Source organism: Thermobia domestica, chromosome 13, assembly GCF_964235325.1.
Source record: "Thermobia domestica chromosome 13, izTheDome1.hap1.1, whole genome shotgun sequence".
In the NCBI taxonomy this organism is placed as follows: Eukaryota; Metazoa; Arthropoda; class Insecta; order Zygentoma; family Lepismatidae; genus Thermobia; species Thermobia domestica.
Window position 1 is genome coordinate 171,941,952 of NC_137466.1, and position 16,650 is coordinate 171,958,601.

Here is a 16,650-nt window from a genome sequence, read left to right on the forward strand (position 1 = left end):
ATCTAACACTAGTAAACAGAAGTTAAATTACCTTCCGTGATTTTAGTAGCGAATGTTGATTGACGATGCAACTAGCCTTGGGTATCATCAGGTTTGTAATTCCTAAGACAGCCATGGCTCATTAATGTGGTATATCTCTCCTGTTGATAACTAATATTCTAAAACGATCAATTTCCTCGGGATTAAACGGTTGGACCTAAGTTGAACTCGTAGGTTGAAATTATTCTTCAAAATTATTTGATTATTTTTTCTGCTTTTATTCAAATAACCAAATGTTCTTTGAAACATTATACGAATATTGGAACATTATTCGAATAACAAATCAATTATTCGAATTATAAAAAACACTTATTGAAACCGAACTTAATCACTCCCATGAAAGATGCGGATCATTCGTTTCCTGTTGCGAGAAACAATTTAGTTAGGTGCTGAGTTTGATGAGAAAATTAATTGATGGGAATGGTACCGGTAATCTTCGAGAAAAGTTGTTTGGATGTAAGGGAGAGAGTGGTTCGATAATGACTGTCATGAAATGGAATAAATAAAGAATTCTCGACATAAAGATGATTGAAATAATAATATTATTCAACGTTTACAATCCTCCCTTATTCTTTCTAATCATACCAAGCTTATACATGAAACAAGAATTTTAATTATCGATTTCACTAACAAGGAGACTTTTTTTTTTTAATACAAACACTTGAATAACATGGAATTTTGTGGTAGTCAAAAAGTGCTCCAACGACAGTTTTTCAATAGTGAAACGTTTAATGTATATACATAATTAATGAGTGACAGATACAACGTCTAGGATTTGACTTTTAGTCCTATAGTTCGATCCTAAGTCATATTCAATCCGAATGTATTGCGGACAAACGTTGTGATCTTGAGTTTACGCAGGGTACTACCGTTTTCTTCCAGTTTCTTTTACAATTACTTAGTCAGCTGTCTCCTTCCACTAATAGAGTATACTGTAGAACCATGATATTTAATTAAAACCTTTATAAATTTAATTTCGACCAGATCTGTAGAATTCGATTTATTTCAGTTTTACTCATTAGATGCATTAAAAGAAAAAGAACATCCTATGCTTTTAAAATCATAGTCCTCAATAGTTCTTTTCATTTGAGTAATATTTTTGCTCTATGACGTTTTGCCAACTAGTTGACATATAACTACATACAATACAGCAAGATGTATTGAATCATTACCAAGTAGATGAGAAAAAAAAATATCAGAAATATATTTCTTGCTAGATTTTGTAAAATGAAAAATCTCTCAGTGTAACGATACACGTTATGCCCTGTAGGTTAAGTGAGACGGGTGATTAAGGCAAGTGAATGATGATGGAAGAATTAGGAGTGGAGTGATAATGTGAGAGAAAACTGGAATACCCAAGAAAATCCACGGGACAACAAACTTATTGGCCGGAGATCGAATCAAGGACTTCATGCACTAGAGGTAAGCGCTGTACCACTGAGCCACCTTGTCCCCCCATTTTGTAAAATGAAACCTTTAACATCTGACGCTTAAGCACTTTAGGCAAACGGAGAAAATTGGTTATGGTACAATGGTGGAATGATAAGGTAGAAAGAAGCGGAAAGACTTCGAGAAAAGCCCATAAACACATTGTTATCTACCACAAATTCATACGACCTGGGATCGAGTCATAGACCCTTGGACTCAACCACTTTTCCAGCATGCCCCTGCTAGATTTTGTGTTGTCAAGTAATAACTACACGAGATTCTGACTGAATACCACGCTGAGATCATCTATAATGAACAAACAAGTAACGTTAATTAAATTCGCTTTCAATGATTCTTAAGGCGAAATTCGTTAGTTAAACCAAACCAGCTGAGACATAACAACCGAAACTCTTGGTCTGGCAAACACAAGAGCATCAGCATCGTACACAAGGATCCGTAAACAACTCGAAAACCCTAATTTTCACTTGCTTTTCTTGCTTCTCTTCTGAGCCGACAAAAGTAGAACAAAATCCCTTTTATGGATACTCAAACACTTTCTTCTTTGAGGCCATCAAGTGTGCATACATGCAACCACAAAAATATCTCTATCGAAAAACCGATGCTTGTGTACAAACATACATTATATTTTAAGTTATATCTATCAAGCGATCCCATTTGTATTATAGAAAGCATATCAGTGAGAAGACGGCAGAAATCATTTTTGATAGAAGAAGAAGAAGAATATGTATTTTTGTTGATGTCGGGCATTGATTATGCATTCATTGTGAAGGAGAGAAGAAGGCATTCCTCTTTGGTGGGAGTGGTCAAGGTAGAAAGGCCTTGAGGCAGCGCACTGGCACACTTCCTGACCTACATTGAATGTCAATGGCAAACCACTCGGAACATTCCAGCGACTGCATGAGACTAGGCCAGAGTCTTCAGCGCTTCTTCAGCCATGCGGGAGGAGCAGTTCCGTTATTGAAGTGGTGGTGTTGTTTTGTCTTTTCTCAAAAACACGTTCGCGACACTTACTCATCAACATCATCGTCGTGTGCGTGTGTGCGGTGCATTTTATATATATCCATAGATAACCATTTGTTTATATTTTTACGAAGTGATTAGTTCGCGATAAAGAAGGAAGGAAATATAATAAATTAAGAATGATAATTGTAAGCATTAATTCGTTCAATTGATGTCACTGTTAGTACATCGTGTATGTGTGTGTAGTTAATTATTTTTTTTTTCTTGTGCAATAGACATTTCTTCGAAAAGTTATTTGGTATTTTCCAAGATTTTTCATCCAATTCTCGTTCAGTTGGGGAGGTGTTTTTGAAATATACGGCAGGTAAGTACCTATTCTTTTTATTATTATTATTATTAAAAAGACCTAGTTTCAACTAAGATGTCAGATTATTCAGTCTATCATACATGACACTGGATGACAAACAATTAATGGTGTTTACATTTTCAAGTTCTTAGAGACCAAGTCTTGATTCAAGAGCAAACAATGTATTTATGAAACTTCTTGCAAGAAAATTATTGGACAAAATATATATTTATATCAGGGGCGCCCGAAGAAAATTTTCTAGAGGGGAGCATCTCCATGGTTGCTATTCATATTACGTCTGGTATTTCTGATATTAAATATACGTAGTTTGCTATATTGCGTTTACATTTTCGTGAGCCAGGTGGGCCGGGTTCCACCCTGCACCCCTCTTCGGACGTCCATGCTATATATATATTGAAATTGTTTGTAAAAATGTGGAAATTATCGTATGCGAATAATCAACATATTAAACTTCGAATTTGGTAGGTAGAAACTGAAAGTGAATTTGAAGGAAATAGTCTTATTGGAAACAAAATTCCCTGCAACCGCAAATTAGTAAATAAAAATATTATTCAGTTTATTGCAATTTACACATCATAAGTAAGAAAATGAAACTCAACCAAATGACAATTTAAAAAGATTGTCGTCTTTGTGTATCCATCCTACACTGCAAATCGCTACATGTATTGTCCTACTTTATACATAATCACTATAAATGTTTCTCATTAATTTTTTTAAAAACATTTATCAAAGTTCTAACCTATATATTAATAAAATCCAAATCAGTGCTTCTACAGGAAGATTGTGGATGAGCTGCCTCGAGTGATAGATAGAAAAGGTCTTTTGAGAATGGATTTTGATAATTTTGTCTTTGATGGCTGTGTTTGTTGCAACAAATATTAATTGTATACAAACAATTCTCATATTAATTACACTAATGAATTGGAAACGAATCGTAACGACATCTCAAGGTATTGTGACTATTCTACAAAAGTTTCGATTCCAATAAATATATATGTATCAATAACATTACCCATCGTTTTAAATATGTTCGTGTTAACTCAGTTTACTTATACTTTGTTTTGCACTGACTGTGTTACGGGCTGATCACTATTTCTAAAAAATAATTATTATATAATTAAAATACCAGATTTAGTGCAATTTCTGCCTTCTCACCTCCAACTTGGAGATATTACGATAGCGTAGACTGCAATATGTATCGCCTATAACAATACTACGTATAGAATGTCAAATGTAAGATTTAAAAAAAAAAAAAATAATAATAATAATAATAATAATCTCTGCTTTCCCAGAGAACATTATAGTAGGTTGGACACTTTGACCGTGAATTTGTTCTACAATATTTAAAAATATATATTATTTTAACTATGTTGTGAAGGAGGCGTCCAATGATACAGCGCTCATCTCTGGTGCAAGAGGTCTCTGGTTCGTTGTCAGCCTATGTAATCCAGTTATCGACAACATACTGTCTATGGGTTTTCTCTGCGTTCTTTTATCTCTTCCCACATGATCATTCCACCATTGTGTATAATAATTCATTTTTATTAGTCATAAGTTTCTTTTAGCCCAAAATGACATGAACGTGGGACATAAACAAGAAATTTAATTTCATTTCAGTTATCAAGTAATGTTAATTAAGATATTTAAAACAATTTGTATTGTAACAAAAAAAATAATAACTTTTGAAATGGTTTTTGATATTATATGTGACTCTAAACCAACATATTTACACTTCTATGGCTTTAATAAATGAAATGCTCATTCAATAATCCTCATACAATCTGATTATCTAAAAATCACTTCCTTGAGAGAAGGCACGACCTTATGAACCTTGCCTTTTTTGAAGGGAAGAGATAAAATCTGTTTTATATTTCAAAAATACATATGTTTACATACATTAGAAGACGGTAAAATTTTACATGTTTATCCGAGCATTTCAAATTACTTAATAACCCTTGATTCATTAAGTATAAAAATTAAATTTTTGAAATGCAAGTGCAAAACCAACCAATGCTAATTATAATTAAATTAATAAAGAAATGTGCTCATAAAAACGTTTATATGATGTGGGCTAATAATACAATAAAAATTTGAATTAGAAGAAGAGCAAATTAAACTAAGGCATTAATTAAAAGATATGCAATTTTTATTATTGTGTCTGCGTCTTTATGCACAATGAGGTTATGAAGGATAAAATCTGTTATTTAAAAAAAAATCCTAAAGTGAAGTTGGAGTCAGTTTTCAACCAGCAGGGTTTTAAACTTACCAATATGCACACTTAAAGCATGTACTTTGTCTTAAGCATGGGAGAAAACTAAGTTTAGAAATTAGGGAAAGATGTACTACTCATAAGGAAGCCAAAAATAAGACAGAGTTTTAAAATTTATTTATTTATTTATATTAGCAGATGTGTACGATTGAAGAAAAAATTGATGTAACAAACAGAAATAAACATTTCGTTTTTTTTTTTTTTTTTTTTTTTTTGCACTGAGCTCAGCAAATCCACTACAAATGACGATAATAGCAATATAACTACAAATTAGATATCTTTTGTCTGTATGGGGATTTTATGCAGCTTTTGAAATATCTGCTTCGGTCATAATTGAGAGGTCCTCAATTTGAATTCTTAGCAAGCATTTCCTGAACTTTTCCTTAGCTATACCAGACAAATACTGGAATAATACCTTAATAAGAACTTGCTCAATTTCCTTTCGCATTTCTTTCCCATCCTTTATTGTTAATTGTTGTTATTATTAAAAAAATGTCATCAGGAACTATGGCTGGGATTTAGTCTAGAAATAAAGTAATAAAATGTCATTATGTATTATTATGAGTGAAAGTACGCATTGCAAGGGAATTTTTTAGTATAGTATGTACGCACTAAATGTTTGAGGAAAGTTGAGTGCGAATTCCACTTTATTTTCAGTGGAAATCCATTTCGCCGCCCCAAAGTATACATTAATATTAATTCGAACTGGAGATTTCATGAGTTGCCAATTCAGTAGCTAGTGCGGACGTTGTAGCGCACAGAAGATCTATAGGACACTCGAAGTGACCTGCCAATGATGGCAGAATACTTATTATTACAACAATCTGATAGTTAACTGTGCACGAGGGAGGACCTTTTCCGAAAAATCCGTTTTCTGATTTTCGGAAAATTCGTTTCTCGATTTTTCGTTTTTATTTATTATTTTTTCGAAAATGTTTTCGTTTTCCGAAAAAAAAATCGTTTTCGTTTTCCGAGAAAAATTTTGTATTCATTTTCCGAATTTTTTTCGGATTTCGTTTTTCGAAAAATTTTGCGTTTTTCGTTTTCGAAAAATTCATTTCTCAACATAGTATTTTTCGAAAAGAAATGGTCATCACTATTGTGTGTCACTGCATTTACAACAAATAAATAATTTCTTGCAACAAAATTAAAACTTTCAGTTATTATTGGCAAACAAATAACACACTTTTTAGCCCCACAAAAGTTAGTTTTTTTTCATAGTCTCAAAAACTACACATAAAAATTTACCTTCAAGCATGTAATCTTGTTTAACTCAATATTACCTGTTGAGATACAGGTCTGTAGTATAGTATTTTAGTTAGTATAGTACTAATACTATACTATACTAATATTATATTATAGTATACTATAATAGTAATACTAATGTTATAGTATTATTAAATAATGTAATAATATATACTATTTAGTAATAATATTTCAGTTAAACTGAAGTTAAATTTTAACAGTTAATAATCAATTTAGGCTATCACTGATACAAAATATTTGTCATTCGATTAATATTGACAAGTAGGATCAATCATTGACATGGCATTATCTCATTTACCATATTATGTAATGTTGTTTTGCTTATATTATAATGTGCTTAATGAAAGTATATATATATTTCAAATCAGTTTCATCTCAATAAGTAGCATGTTTCTTGTACAGGAACATTTTTTTTAAAAGTTTTCTTCATCTCGTGGAAAGCTACGCATAACTTTCTACACACATGCATATCATATTGTTCAGGTTAATAAGATCTATATGTATTATCTTGGGATATTCTTTTATGATAATCGCTAGTAATATTGTATTATTATTAATAATATGTTAGTAGTAGTAGTAGTAGTTGTTGTTGTTGTTAGGAATTAGGGATTAGATTTCTGGGCTTTCGACATTTATGGCCATGTTAGCCCGTCACATGGGAGGGATGACGCCCCTCAGCGAGCACACTATCCGAGGAAAAAGAAGAAAGAAAGGGGAAGGAAGAGGCCTGGTAAATGTATGTTAGGAACCATCCTGGTGTTTGCCTGGCGTGAATGAGAAAAATTTTACTCAGGACGACTAGCTTTAAAAATGCTTTTACACTTTTCGACCGAGTGTCACCACCAGGAATTTAGTAGAACGGTAGTAGTAGTAGTAGTAGTAGCAGTAATAGATACATTATAATACGGACAACTACACTGTAAAAGCTTTCATAGGTAAATTTACAAAAAACGGTGACAATCTGTTTGCCACTCCTCTATGTAAGTCAATTTACACCTATAAAGTAAAATTACTAATATGAAATGGTGTAAAATTACATTTTTTCAATAAAAATATCACATTTTCTTATAAATTTACTATAAATTTGTAAAAAAAAAAAAAAAAAAAACCAGCAAATTTTGTAATTTAATCTAAGGAAATGTATATCAACATACAAAACGAAGGGTAAATGATTTTACATTGATGTTTGGCAATTTAATTACAAAAATTTTTTTCAGTGTAGAAAGCTGGAAACTGGAAGTCTCAAGAATTGGAATTGGGAAACGATTTGAGACAAGAAGAAAGGGAATTCGTCACAAATGAATCGTGATCGTTCTTGGTTTATTCTATTCTTATTATTCACTTCATACACTGTAGTCCAGTATGTAACAATTTCAACATTAACATTTTCAAAAACAGTGAATGTTGTATGTAAAATCATGCGATCAAAAAGAAGATAACTTGTTTCGAACTCTTTAGCCTATAAAGCATAAGTATAGGAAAGTAATCCCACTAATTCTACTAGAAAATTTCCAAGACAAACAGAAGCACTAATGAATGTATGTCTGGTACCGAATCAAAATCAGTTGCGTGCTCAAGAATAGTGTGTCAATTAGTGATAATTTAAAGTTTACTTACATGGATATTAGCAAACATGCAATTAACATGGGGCCGCAGTGGATCACTGGTAGAGCGTTCACCTCTGGTGCATGGGGAACCTGGTTCGATCTCCGCTCGCGCCAAGTGAGCTTTGTGATGGACAAACACCGTGTGCGTGGGTTTTCTCACGGTTCTCCCATTTCCTCCCACTTTCTTCTTCATTCATTTCTCATCATCACCGTCTCCTTTAGCCTAGCCAGCATAATCGTGGGACATTAAACTTAAATATTTCATTTCACATCATGCAATTAACATTATTGATTTGAGTTATTTTATGCTGTGGAAAACTTTTATCTTTTCTTTTCTGAAGAAAGTCAAGCAGACTATCACACATTGAATAGATTTTAATGGTGAATATAAAGAAAGTAATGGAAAATGGTCAGAATTCCTGTTGTAGAATTAAAATCTAGAACTCTCACATAAAAGAAATCAAATCATTACTCATGCCTAATTAGTACAATATACTAAATCATTTAATTGGTAAACATATAATTACTAATCTCCTTTGTCAGTGGATAAATGGATGTGCAAAAAGGAATGCCAAATCAACTTTAAATTGTACATCTCACGAATTTTGTTTTTTATAATAGCTACAAACAAACCTTCATTTACTGTTGACTGGTTATTATCAAGAGCTACAGAACTGATCATTTGAGCGTGAACCTGGTTACCTGTCTTTAAAGGGAAAAATATGAAGCTCAAAGTCTATGCTCTGGGAGGATACATAAATACACACCTGAAGAACTTTAGCTGAAGAAACCAAGAGACAGGATGTATATTGCCTAACATGAATATTAATTGAACTGTAAACAAGACAATTAGAGGATGTTCGCTAACTCCTTGTTGTAATTTCAATAATTATGTGAAAACAAAATACTTTTATGTTCACGTTTCAAACGGTTTCAATCTAACAAAGAAAAATAGATTTCACAAATCTGATTCACATTAAATTAGGTTGATAAAAAATAAGAAGTCGATGCTAAAAGTTACAATATAACATGCAAAATATGTATATTCGTACAATTAAGTTTCATTCGTAAATATACATATTTATTCCCTCAAAGACTTTGAAGTAGAACATCCACTTTGTTTTCTGATCTAGAATAAGTGACCTATTATCATAGTTTCTTTTTACTTTCATTAATATTTTGGCTGTCCATAAATAATAATAATAATAATAATAATAATAATAATAATAATAATAATAATAATAATAATAATAATAATGTTGATCATTAGAATTCACTACAGTGCACAATCGCTCACTGGTGGATTCAGGTGGGAAGGGTCCCTAGTTTGATCCTAGGACATACCAGTTTGTGTTGGACATTTTGACGCTCGTAGTCTCAGCTTTCTCTCGTATTTTTACATTACCTTCTTCGCACTGGTTCTTTTGTTATTAATAATTTGTATTTACATATTGTCTCATTTAACTTACAGAACACATGTGTGGATCGTTAAACTAAAGATTTTATTGCATTTAATTTCACAAATGTATTGATAAAAAAATATTTCGAGCATCAAATATACATAATTATGTTCGAAAAATAAGTAATTCGTTAAGAATTCAACTGTGCACTGGTTATATCTCAAGTAAAATCAATCTTTGAAAATGAATGTACCTTTTCGGGACTGATGCTATACGGAAAGTGGACCTGTAGTTTAATATAAGAGGACACGGAGACTCAGTGGTTTAATGCGCTTACCTCGTGCAAGGGACTCCTGTTTAGATCCTAGGTTATGCGAACTTGTGGTGAACATCATCGAATTTTCTCGAGTTCTCCCTTTCCTTCTGCATTCTCATTTCCACGAATCATTCAGTTTCATTATTTATCAGTTTCGTTTAGGCTACATGACTTAAGAGGCCCTATCACGGTGAAATTAAAATACCGCTAATTTTACAGTAATTATGTGATATCTTGAAATAGATAAAATATAATCGAAAAGTGGAACAAGAGCTCGCTAGACAATATTTTTTTTTACATGAGATACCATTATCACGACTCACTTATCTACTTTCGATTTCCATCCATTTAGAAAATCGGCATTTATTTTCGCGTTTATAAATGACTGCAATCAGAAAGCTACTAGGTGACTCGTGATAACGGCACCTCATGCAAAATAACAATTGTCTAGCATACTCTTGTTCCACATTTCGATTATCTTTTTTCTATTTGAAGATATTATGTAATTACTGTAAAATTAGCTGTATTTTAATTTCGCAATGATTAAAGCCTTTTAAACGTAGGACGTAAAACTGAGTTTTCAGTTTTGTTTAACATGGGATCTGAATCATATGTACTTCCATCAGGAATCGAACCAGAGCCATTATTATCAGAGGCAGTAACGATAACTATTAGGGCTATCAAATCTAACCTTCGGAATAAAATTTGCAATGTTTGAATTTCAAAGTTTCAAATATCGTGCAAAATGTAAAAAGAAATAGAAAGTACTTGATCGTAATGATTATACGAACTTCGTGCTGTTAAGCTCAGTAGTCTTAACGCTCCTCTAATCTAAGTTTCCACTTTTACTACTTTAAGAAAAAAAAGGTTATTTTCCTTTCTTTATGACCTTAACACCTTTGGACGTCAAGCGGGAAAAGAAGACATCCTGGTAATTCACAAACGATGTCATACGTGGAGCAGAATCACCTGACGAAGATAATCTAAGGGACAGAGAGAGAAACTCTTTCAGTTGGAACTTTAACAACGTCGTATATATCCGGATGCGAATGAAACCATTTATACGGTCCTCTGTGATGTATGGAAAGGTCAAGGTTGTATAAGTAAATGGTACGAACGGTCACAAAATGATGTCAAGTTACATTCAAAAGAGCAAAGTTCTTTTACAAGGTGGTAAGAGTGAAGTATCTAATATCTCTGAAATCCCTGATTCCTTGCAGTATATGCTGCGGTGGCTCAGTGGTAGAACGTTCACTTCTAGTGAGTGGCTCTGGTTTGATCCCAGCTTATACCAAGTGGATTTTGGGGTTGGCGACCGGGATTTGACTTGGTACAGGACGGAATTTATGGTGCGTTTTCTAATCAAGGCTCAAAGAGACTCACGCTCACTAATCTCAATGAGACTGACGCTAGCTCAGACTCGAGATCAGGCTTGCTATTCTCAATGAAGCGTGTTCTAACTCGACCTCGCGCTCACTTATTTCAGTGTTTATCGTTCTCAATGTGGCTCAAAGTCGCTCGGGTTCTAGGGTTGAGAACTCACTGATATTTTTGACAAGCTCAACTATATATTTCAAGGTTTAAAATATAATGGAGCGGCTCGGGCGAACACAGTGTAAGCGCTACTTTCCGTAAAAATTGAGTTATTAGGTTGAATAGGTTATGATCGTACCACAGAAGAGTATGTAGCTAGTTGTATTTCGCAAATGTGCCTACAGAAGGCAGGGGAATCTTGTTTGGTACGTGACATTGCATTGCATTGCATGGGAATGGTCAACTTTTTTTTTTCAGTTTACACGAAAGTAAGGAAATGTTATATATACTGTTATGTTCGCTTGAGGAGCTCCTCAATCATTCTTCATCTGTTTTGAAGTTTAAGAGTGGGTGCTGGTAATTTTATTTTTCAGATTTGGCAATCCTATCACTTATACTGCTTGTGCTCAAACTTGCATTCGGTTATTGAGCTGGAGGCCGATTCAATCCGAACTATTGAGTTTGGATATCTCTGCTATATAGAAAATACGCTTTGTTTCTGCGGTGATGAATTTTCCGGTTACTTACGTCGTTAAGTTAAATCCTACTACCCTCTCCCCGCACAAAAGGAAAGTAGTATATATTAGAACGATTTGTACTAGTATTTCATAAATTGCAAATATCTTTCAGGCCAATAAGAAAAAAGTATTATAAGATTGTGTCCAACTTTTGGGATATGATAAGCGGTAGTATTTAGGACAACTGATGGGTTATGAAGGAAAGCCTACAAGCAATATATATATAAAGACTGGCTATGCTATCAGAGAAGCAGGAATCTTCTTAACAACACAACTGGAAAAACGAGAAATAATGTAGAAAGAATGTTGGATATGTCCCTAAGCATGCCGAATGAAATAAAGCATAGATACTGTTTCAGCATTAAATCAAGTGTAAATTTTAGACGCAATGAGTACACCATGGTTATTTTTAAACTATTACTGTATTCAGAAATACGAGGATATGAGGTTCAGATCTCACTTTAAACTAATGATCTTGATCTATGTATCGGTTCACAGTTAACAAAAGATGTAAACAAAAATAAATAAATATTTACTCCCATGGTAGTCTACATTGAATTGTACAGAATTCTATCAAAAAGAATGAAACGTTTTTACATGAAACACGTAAATGTATTAACCCTATAGTGGATCGGCTAGAAAAAGTTACACAAAAGGACAGGCTGGGTCTACGAGACCCATTTCATACTTTATCAATTAATCATAAATGTGAAACGTAATTTCTTTATTTTTATTCAAGTTACGATAACAATAAACTTACTTTTTTTTTTCAAGTATAAAAGTTACATTTTTCTCAAATGAGAAAGAAGTTTTACCGTGAAATTTGACATTTTCATGTGGTTATAAAAAGGCGTCCGTATTCTTCTGTATAAGCATCTTCATTAGAAGTTAGAAAGTAAATCAATTTTCCATTTAATATTCCTACCAGTAATATTCAATGGATGAACAAGTCAGAAGACAATCATCTACCTTACTACTGCAGCTAAACGGACCACCTATTTGCATAAACTTCCTTGTTATATATATATATATATATATATATATATATATATATATATATATATATATATATATATATATCATTTTCACTTCACTTAGTATATGATTCCGTACTTTGATAACTTAGAAGGAATATACATGCATTGCTACTCTGTACAGACATTATCTAAAAGGTACAGATCCTCTTGTTGTTGCAAATTAAAAATTAAGAAAAAAATATCAAATTTCCCATATCGGTGGGTCTGAGAAACCCAGCCCTTCCATTGGTCGTGTTAGTAGATAAATTAAAATACTTGAGTTGTGTACTATGAATATTATCATTATTTTTTATTTTTAAGGCATTCTAAAGTATTATATCTATATTTAATGTTAGTAGGTCTAAAGTCAAAGATACGTTATATTATTATATGGGATATCACTACTCTACTTTGTTTTCCGTTAAAAATATAATAGTTCCTTTTTCTTATAATTAGGATCACTTTGTCACCTTCATTAGGTAGCAATTATTAAATTGCTTTTTAAGTGTTTTCTTTTTTTAAGAAAAACAGAACGATGCTAATTTAAGATGAGATTATACAGTAAATAGGTTTTGTAAGATCAGGAAAGACTCGCTAAAACAATCAGGATAAAAAAAATTGTTATATAGTTGGTACGTTTTCGCCGTCTATGTATGATTAACACAAAATGTAACTGGCGCCATCTCTATCGTCGTTGTCTATAGTAAATGAGATTTTTTTTCAGTATATAGTATAGTTTCAATTCCCATTTCGTCCATCACGTTTCATTTAAATAAAACACTAAGTACCGTTTTATGTTCTAACAAATTTTAAGTATAAACTTATTCATCTAATTACTCCTCTAAGTAGAGCCAGAAAAGAAAAACTGAATTGTAAATGATTTACGAACTTTAGTGTATAAACTTTTCACTACATAGTTAGTATGACTAAGGTCTTCAATATTCCTATTTGCTATTTGCATGCTCGATTCCCGATTTTGCTCCCAATAAAATCTTCATCTTCTTTACGCTATAGGACATCTCCCGGAACAAGAAACTAACTAAGTATGTAAATGAATAATAAACAAGTTCTGTAGTTATATCCGATACAGATTACGAAGAATTTAGCAAACTAGAAAGAGTTTTAACTTGGGTGATTTCTTATTACATTACCTTCAATTTGACGGTGTGTTGAATACCTCTTTCCTAATAGTACAAGGTGTTTCAAATTCAATATCAAGGATTTAAGATTTTGTAGTATTTATTACAATTAACTTACAATTATAAGTAATACATCAAATGAAAGAGCAACTTAAACATTTTTAAAAAACACCCATGCGCATGCAGTGTTTCCTCTATCTGCCGTTAGAAAGTGCTAGTAGCAAAGATAGCGACTACTTAGCAGGAAGCTTTTTCTGTTTTACATTTTGCAAAAACTGAATCTGTAGTTACAAGACAACATGCTTTCAGTGTTAAATTCAATTGCAATCCACCAAGTTATAATAATATCCATAGATGGTATCATCAGTTTGAAAGCAAGCTGTCTGTGCAAAGGGAAGAATATGGGACGACCAGGAGTGATTGAAGAACATGTTGAACGAGTGTGAGAGTCTTTCACGTCTAGCTCCAATAAATCAATCCTGCAGGCTAGTCGTGAATTAACAATTCCAGTGACGTCTGTATGGAGAATTTTAAGGAGATTGAGGAATTTAAGAAAGAGGTTTGAAGCAATTGTTGCAACAATTACTCGAAAGACACTGATCAAGGTTTGGAAAGAACTCTCCTATCGATGTGTACAGTGTGACGAATAGTGCTTACATTGAACACTTCCAACTAAAACTGAATTGCTCTTTCATTTAATGTACTATTTATAATTATATGTTAAATGTAATAAATATTACATAGCCTTAAACCTCCGACATTCATTTTGAAACACCCTGTATTGTTAGCCCATTGGTTTAAATGGGGAACTATTTTTCTGTTTTCTTTGAAACAAAGTGAAATTTTAATAGTTTGATTTTACTGATTTTTATTCTTCAACTCTTTTTTAAAAATGTTCTTAGATCTAATCTATTATATTTAAAAATCTAATTTAGTTTAAGTAGTATTATATTTGTATTTAACGTGATTTCATTTTGACAAAGCCAGAGAAGAAAACAGAAAAATACTTCTCCATATAAATCACTGGACTACATAAAGTAAATTTGGCATACGTAGTACCCAATACCGCTAACAAACAAAATAATTAACATAAGTAGTCAGCGAATTTTCACTGGCTTCTTGTTTTTTCTTAAGACATTAATTCGAAATAGTGATATTGTCTAATCATTAGTGTCCGTGGCTCGAGTACCATTGAGTACACAAAATGTTCGGTGATGATCTAGCATCAAGAAATAATTTTGGAATAACTAAAATTAAGAGATAGCAATCTCTGGTGTAGAAATCGAGATATGACGGCGATAGATGTCGATGTATCAATAAGATACTACCGAGCTAAAAGCGCTGCAGCAGCCATAGCTCTGTCTATGCCGTAATTATCAGAGAGCTTATTACTAATATATGTTTTAAACAACTCTCATTAATTTTTGTAAAGTTTGTGTGTATCATTGACGTAAAATTCCAGTATTGCAGTAGTTTTCTATTAAAACATTCAGTAAACATGTAGTGAAGACAGATTCCATCTTCTATCAATTTAATTTCTGTCTCCAACAGAAAAGAAATGGCAACTTTTACTTAAATACGTATTTTATGTGTTAATGGCCGTCATAATAATTAACTTTTCCTTATTTTTATTGACAGTCATGTAAATAATTTTGTTTATCCTTCCTTTCCGTGCTGATACAATATCTCGTACACATTTCGTTAAATGGTTATTACGTGATATATTTCGTTTAGTACAAATTAATTAAAGAGAAAAAAAACTTTTTCCTACTGTTTTGGAATATTAAACAGAAAGTATACGTACTTGTAAGTGTATAGATAACATATTCAGAGTAGAAAAAAAAAAGTAATTTATGTTGAACTCATAATCCATTCACTGGCCTTAATAAGAGAACATTCACATATTATATATTATTTGAAGAAATGCTGCCATAAAGAAAAGCGTATGCAGTTTCAGGATTATTTCTTTTCTTTTTATAATGGTAGACATATTATTTGAAAGACTATAAAGCTTATACACAGTTCAACGCTCTACTTTGTATAATAGATTTCAAGGTCGATGTCATCGTTATTACCTTCATCATCTTCGACACTTTACAGTTGTGTGCATGCGATTTGTACATAGGTATCACATCAATTCGTTTTTACTAGTTTTTCCATCGTGTGTGTGTGGCAATCAAGATGGTTTGGAATTGGTGTGTTGTATACAATTGGAAATTGATTGATTTTCTACTGATGAGTTTGTCGTATTGAAGTCAATGTGTGCTCGTAGAAGGAGGGAGGGATATATCTTCGATGTGGCTCAAATTTGCGTGTTTGAGCTTACTCTGGTTCAGGTTAGTGTTGTTGTATATCGAAATAATAATATACGTACCTACTACTACTAGTATTTAGTATTACTTAGATTTCTAGTATTACACGTGGTAATAATTGCCATTTTTAAGGAGGGATTTTTTAAAAAAATGAGAACCTTCCATTGCTCGTCATTCATGTCTATCTGTAATACGAAATTCGGAGTAGAAGAAATGTGTTAGACTTACCGCTGCATGGTATTCTAGTATTATATGTATAGGAATTTCTGACTATCTCCATTGTTACTAACTTTGTGTTGCAGCCTGTAAGTGTATTGTTGCTTTCGTTACCATGGCAACGAGAATTGGTCAATCACCAATTTTCTGTGGCATGTTGTAGGCACACTACTAGTTAGCTGTTGCAAATACAAATTATCATATTATTAAGTGGAATATTGTACAGAGACATTTCTGGCACAT

At 32.5% G+C, this 16,650-nt stretch overlaps 1 protein-coding gene across 3 annotated transcripts in view; it reads left to right on the forward strand.

Moving 5' to 3' along the window:
* Positions 1-16,650, forward strand: part of f (espin protein forked) — a 490,027-nt gene that overhangs the window by 57,853 nt on the left and 415,524 nt on the right. Inside the window, exon 1 of one of the 3 annotated variants that reach the window (XM_081736899.1) lies at positions 2,365-2,812. The exons of the other annotated variants lie outside the window; for them this stretch is intronic. The gene's annotated coding sequence lies outside the window, so the exon portion shown is untranslated. Of the gene's footprint in view, positions 1-2,364; positions 2,813-16,650 lie in introns of those variants that run through there. 3 annotated transcript variants of the gene reach the window in all.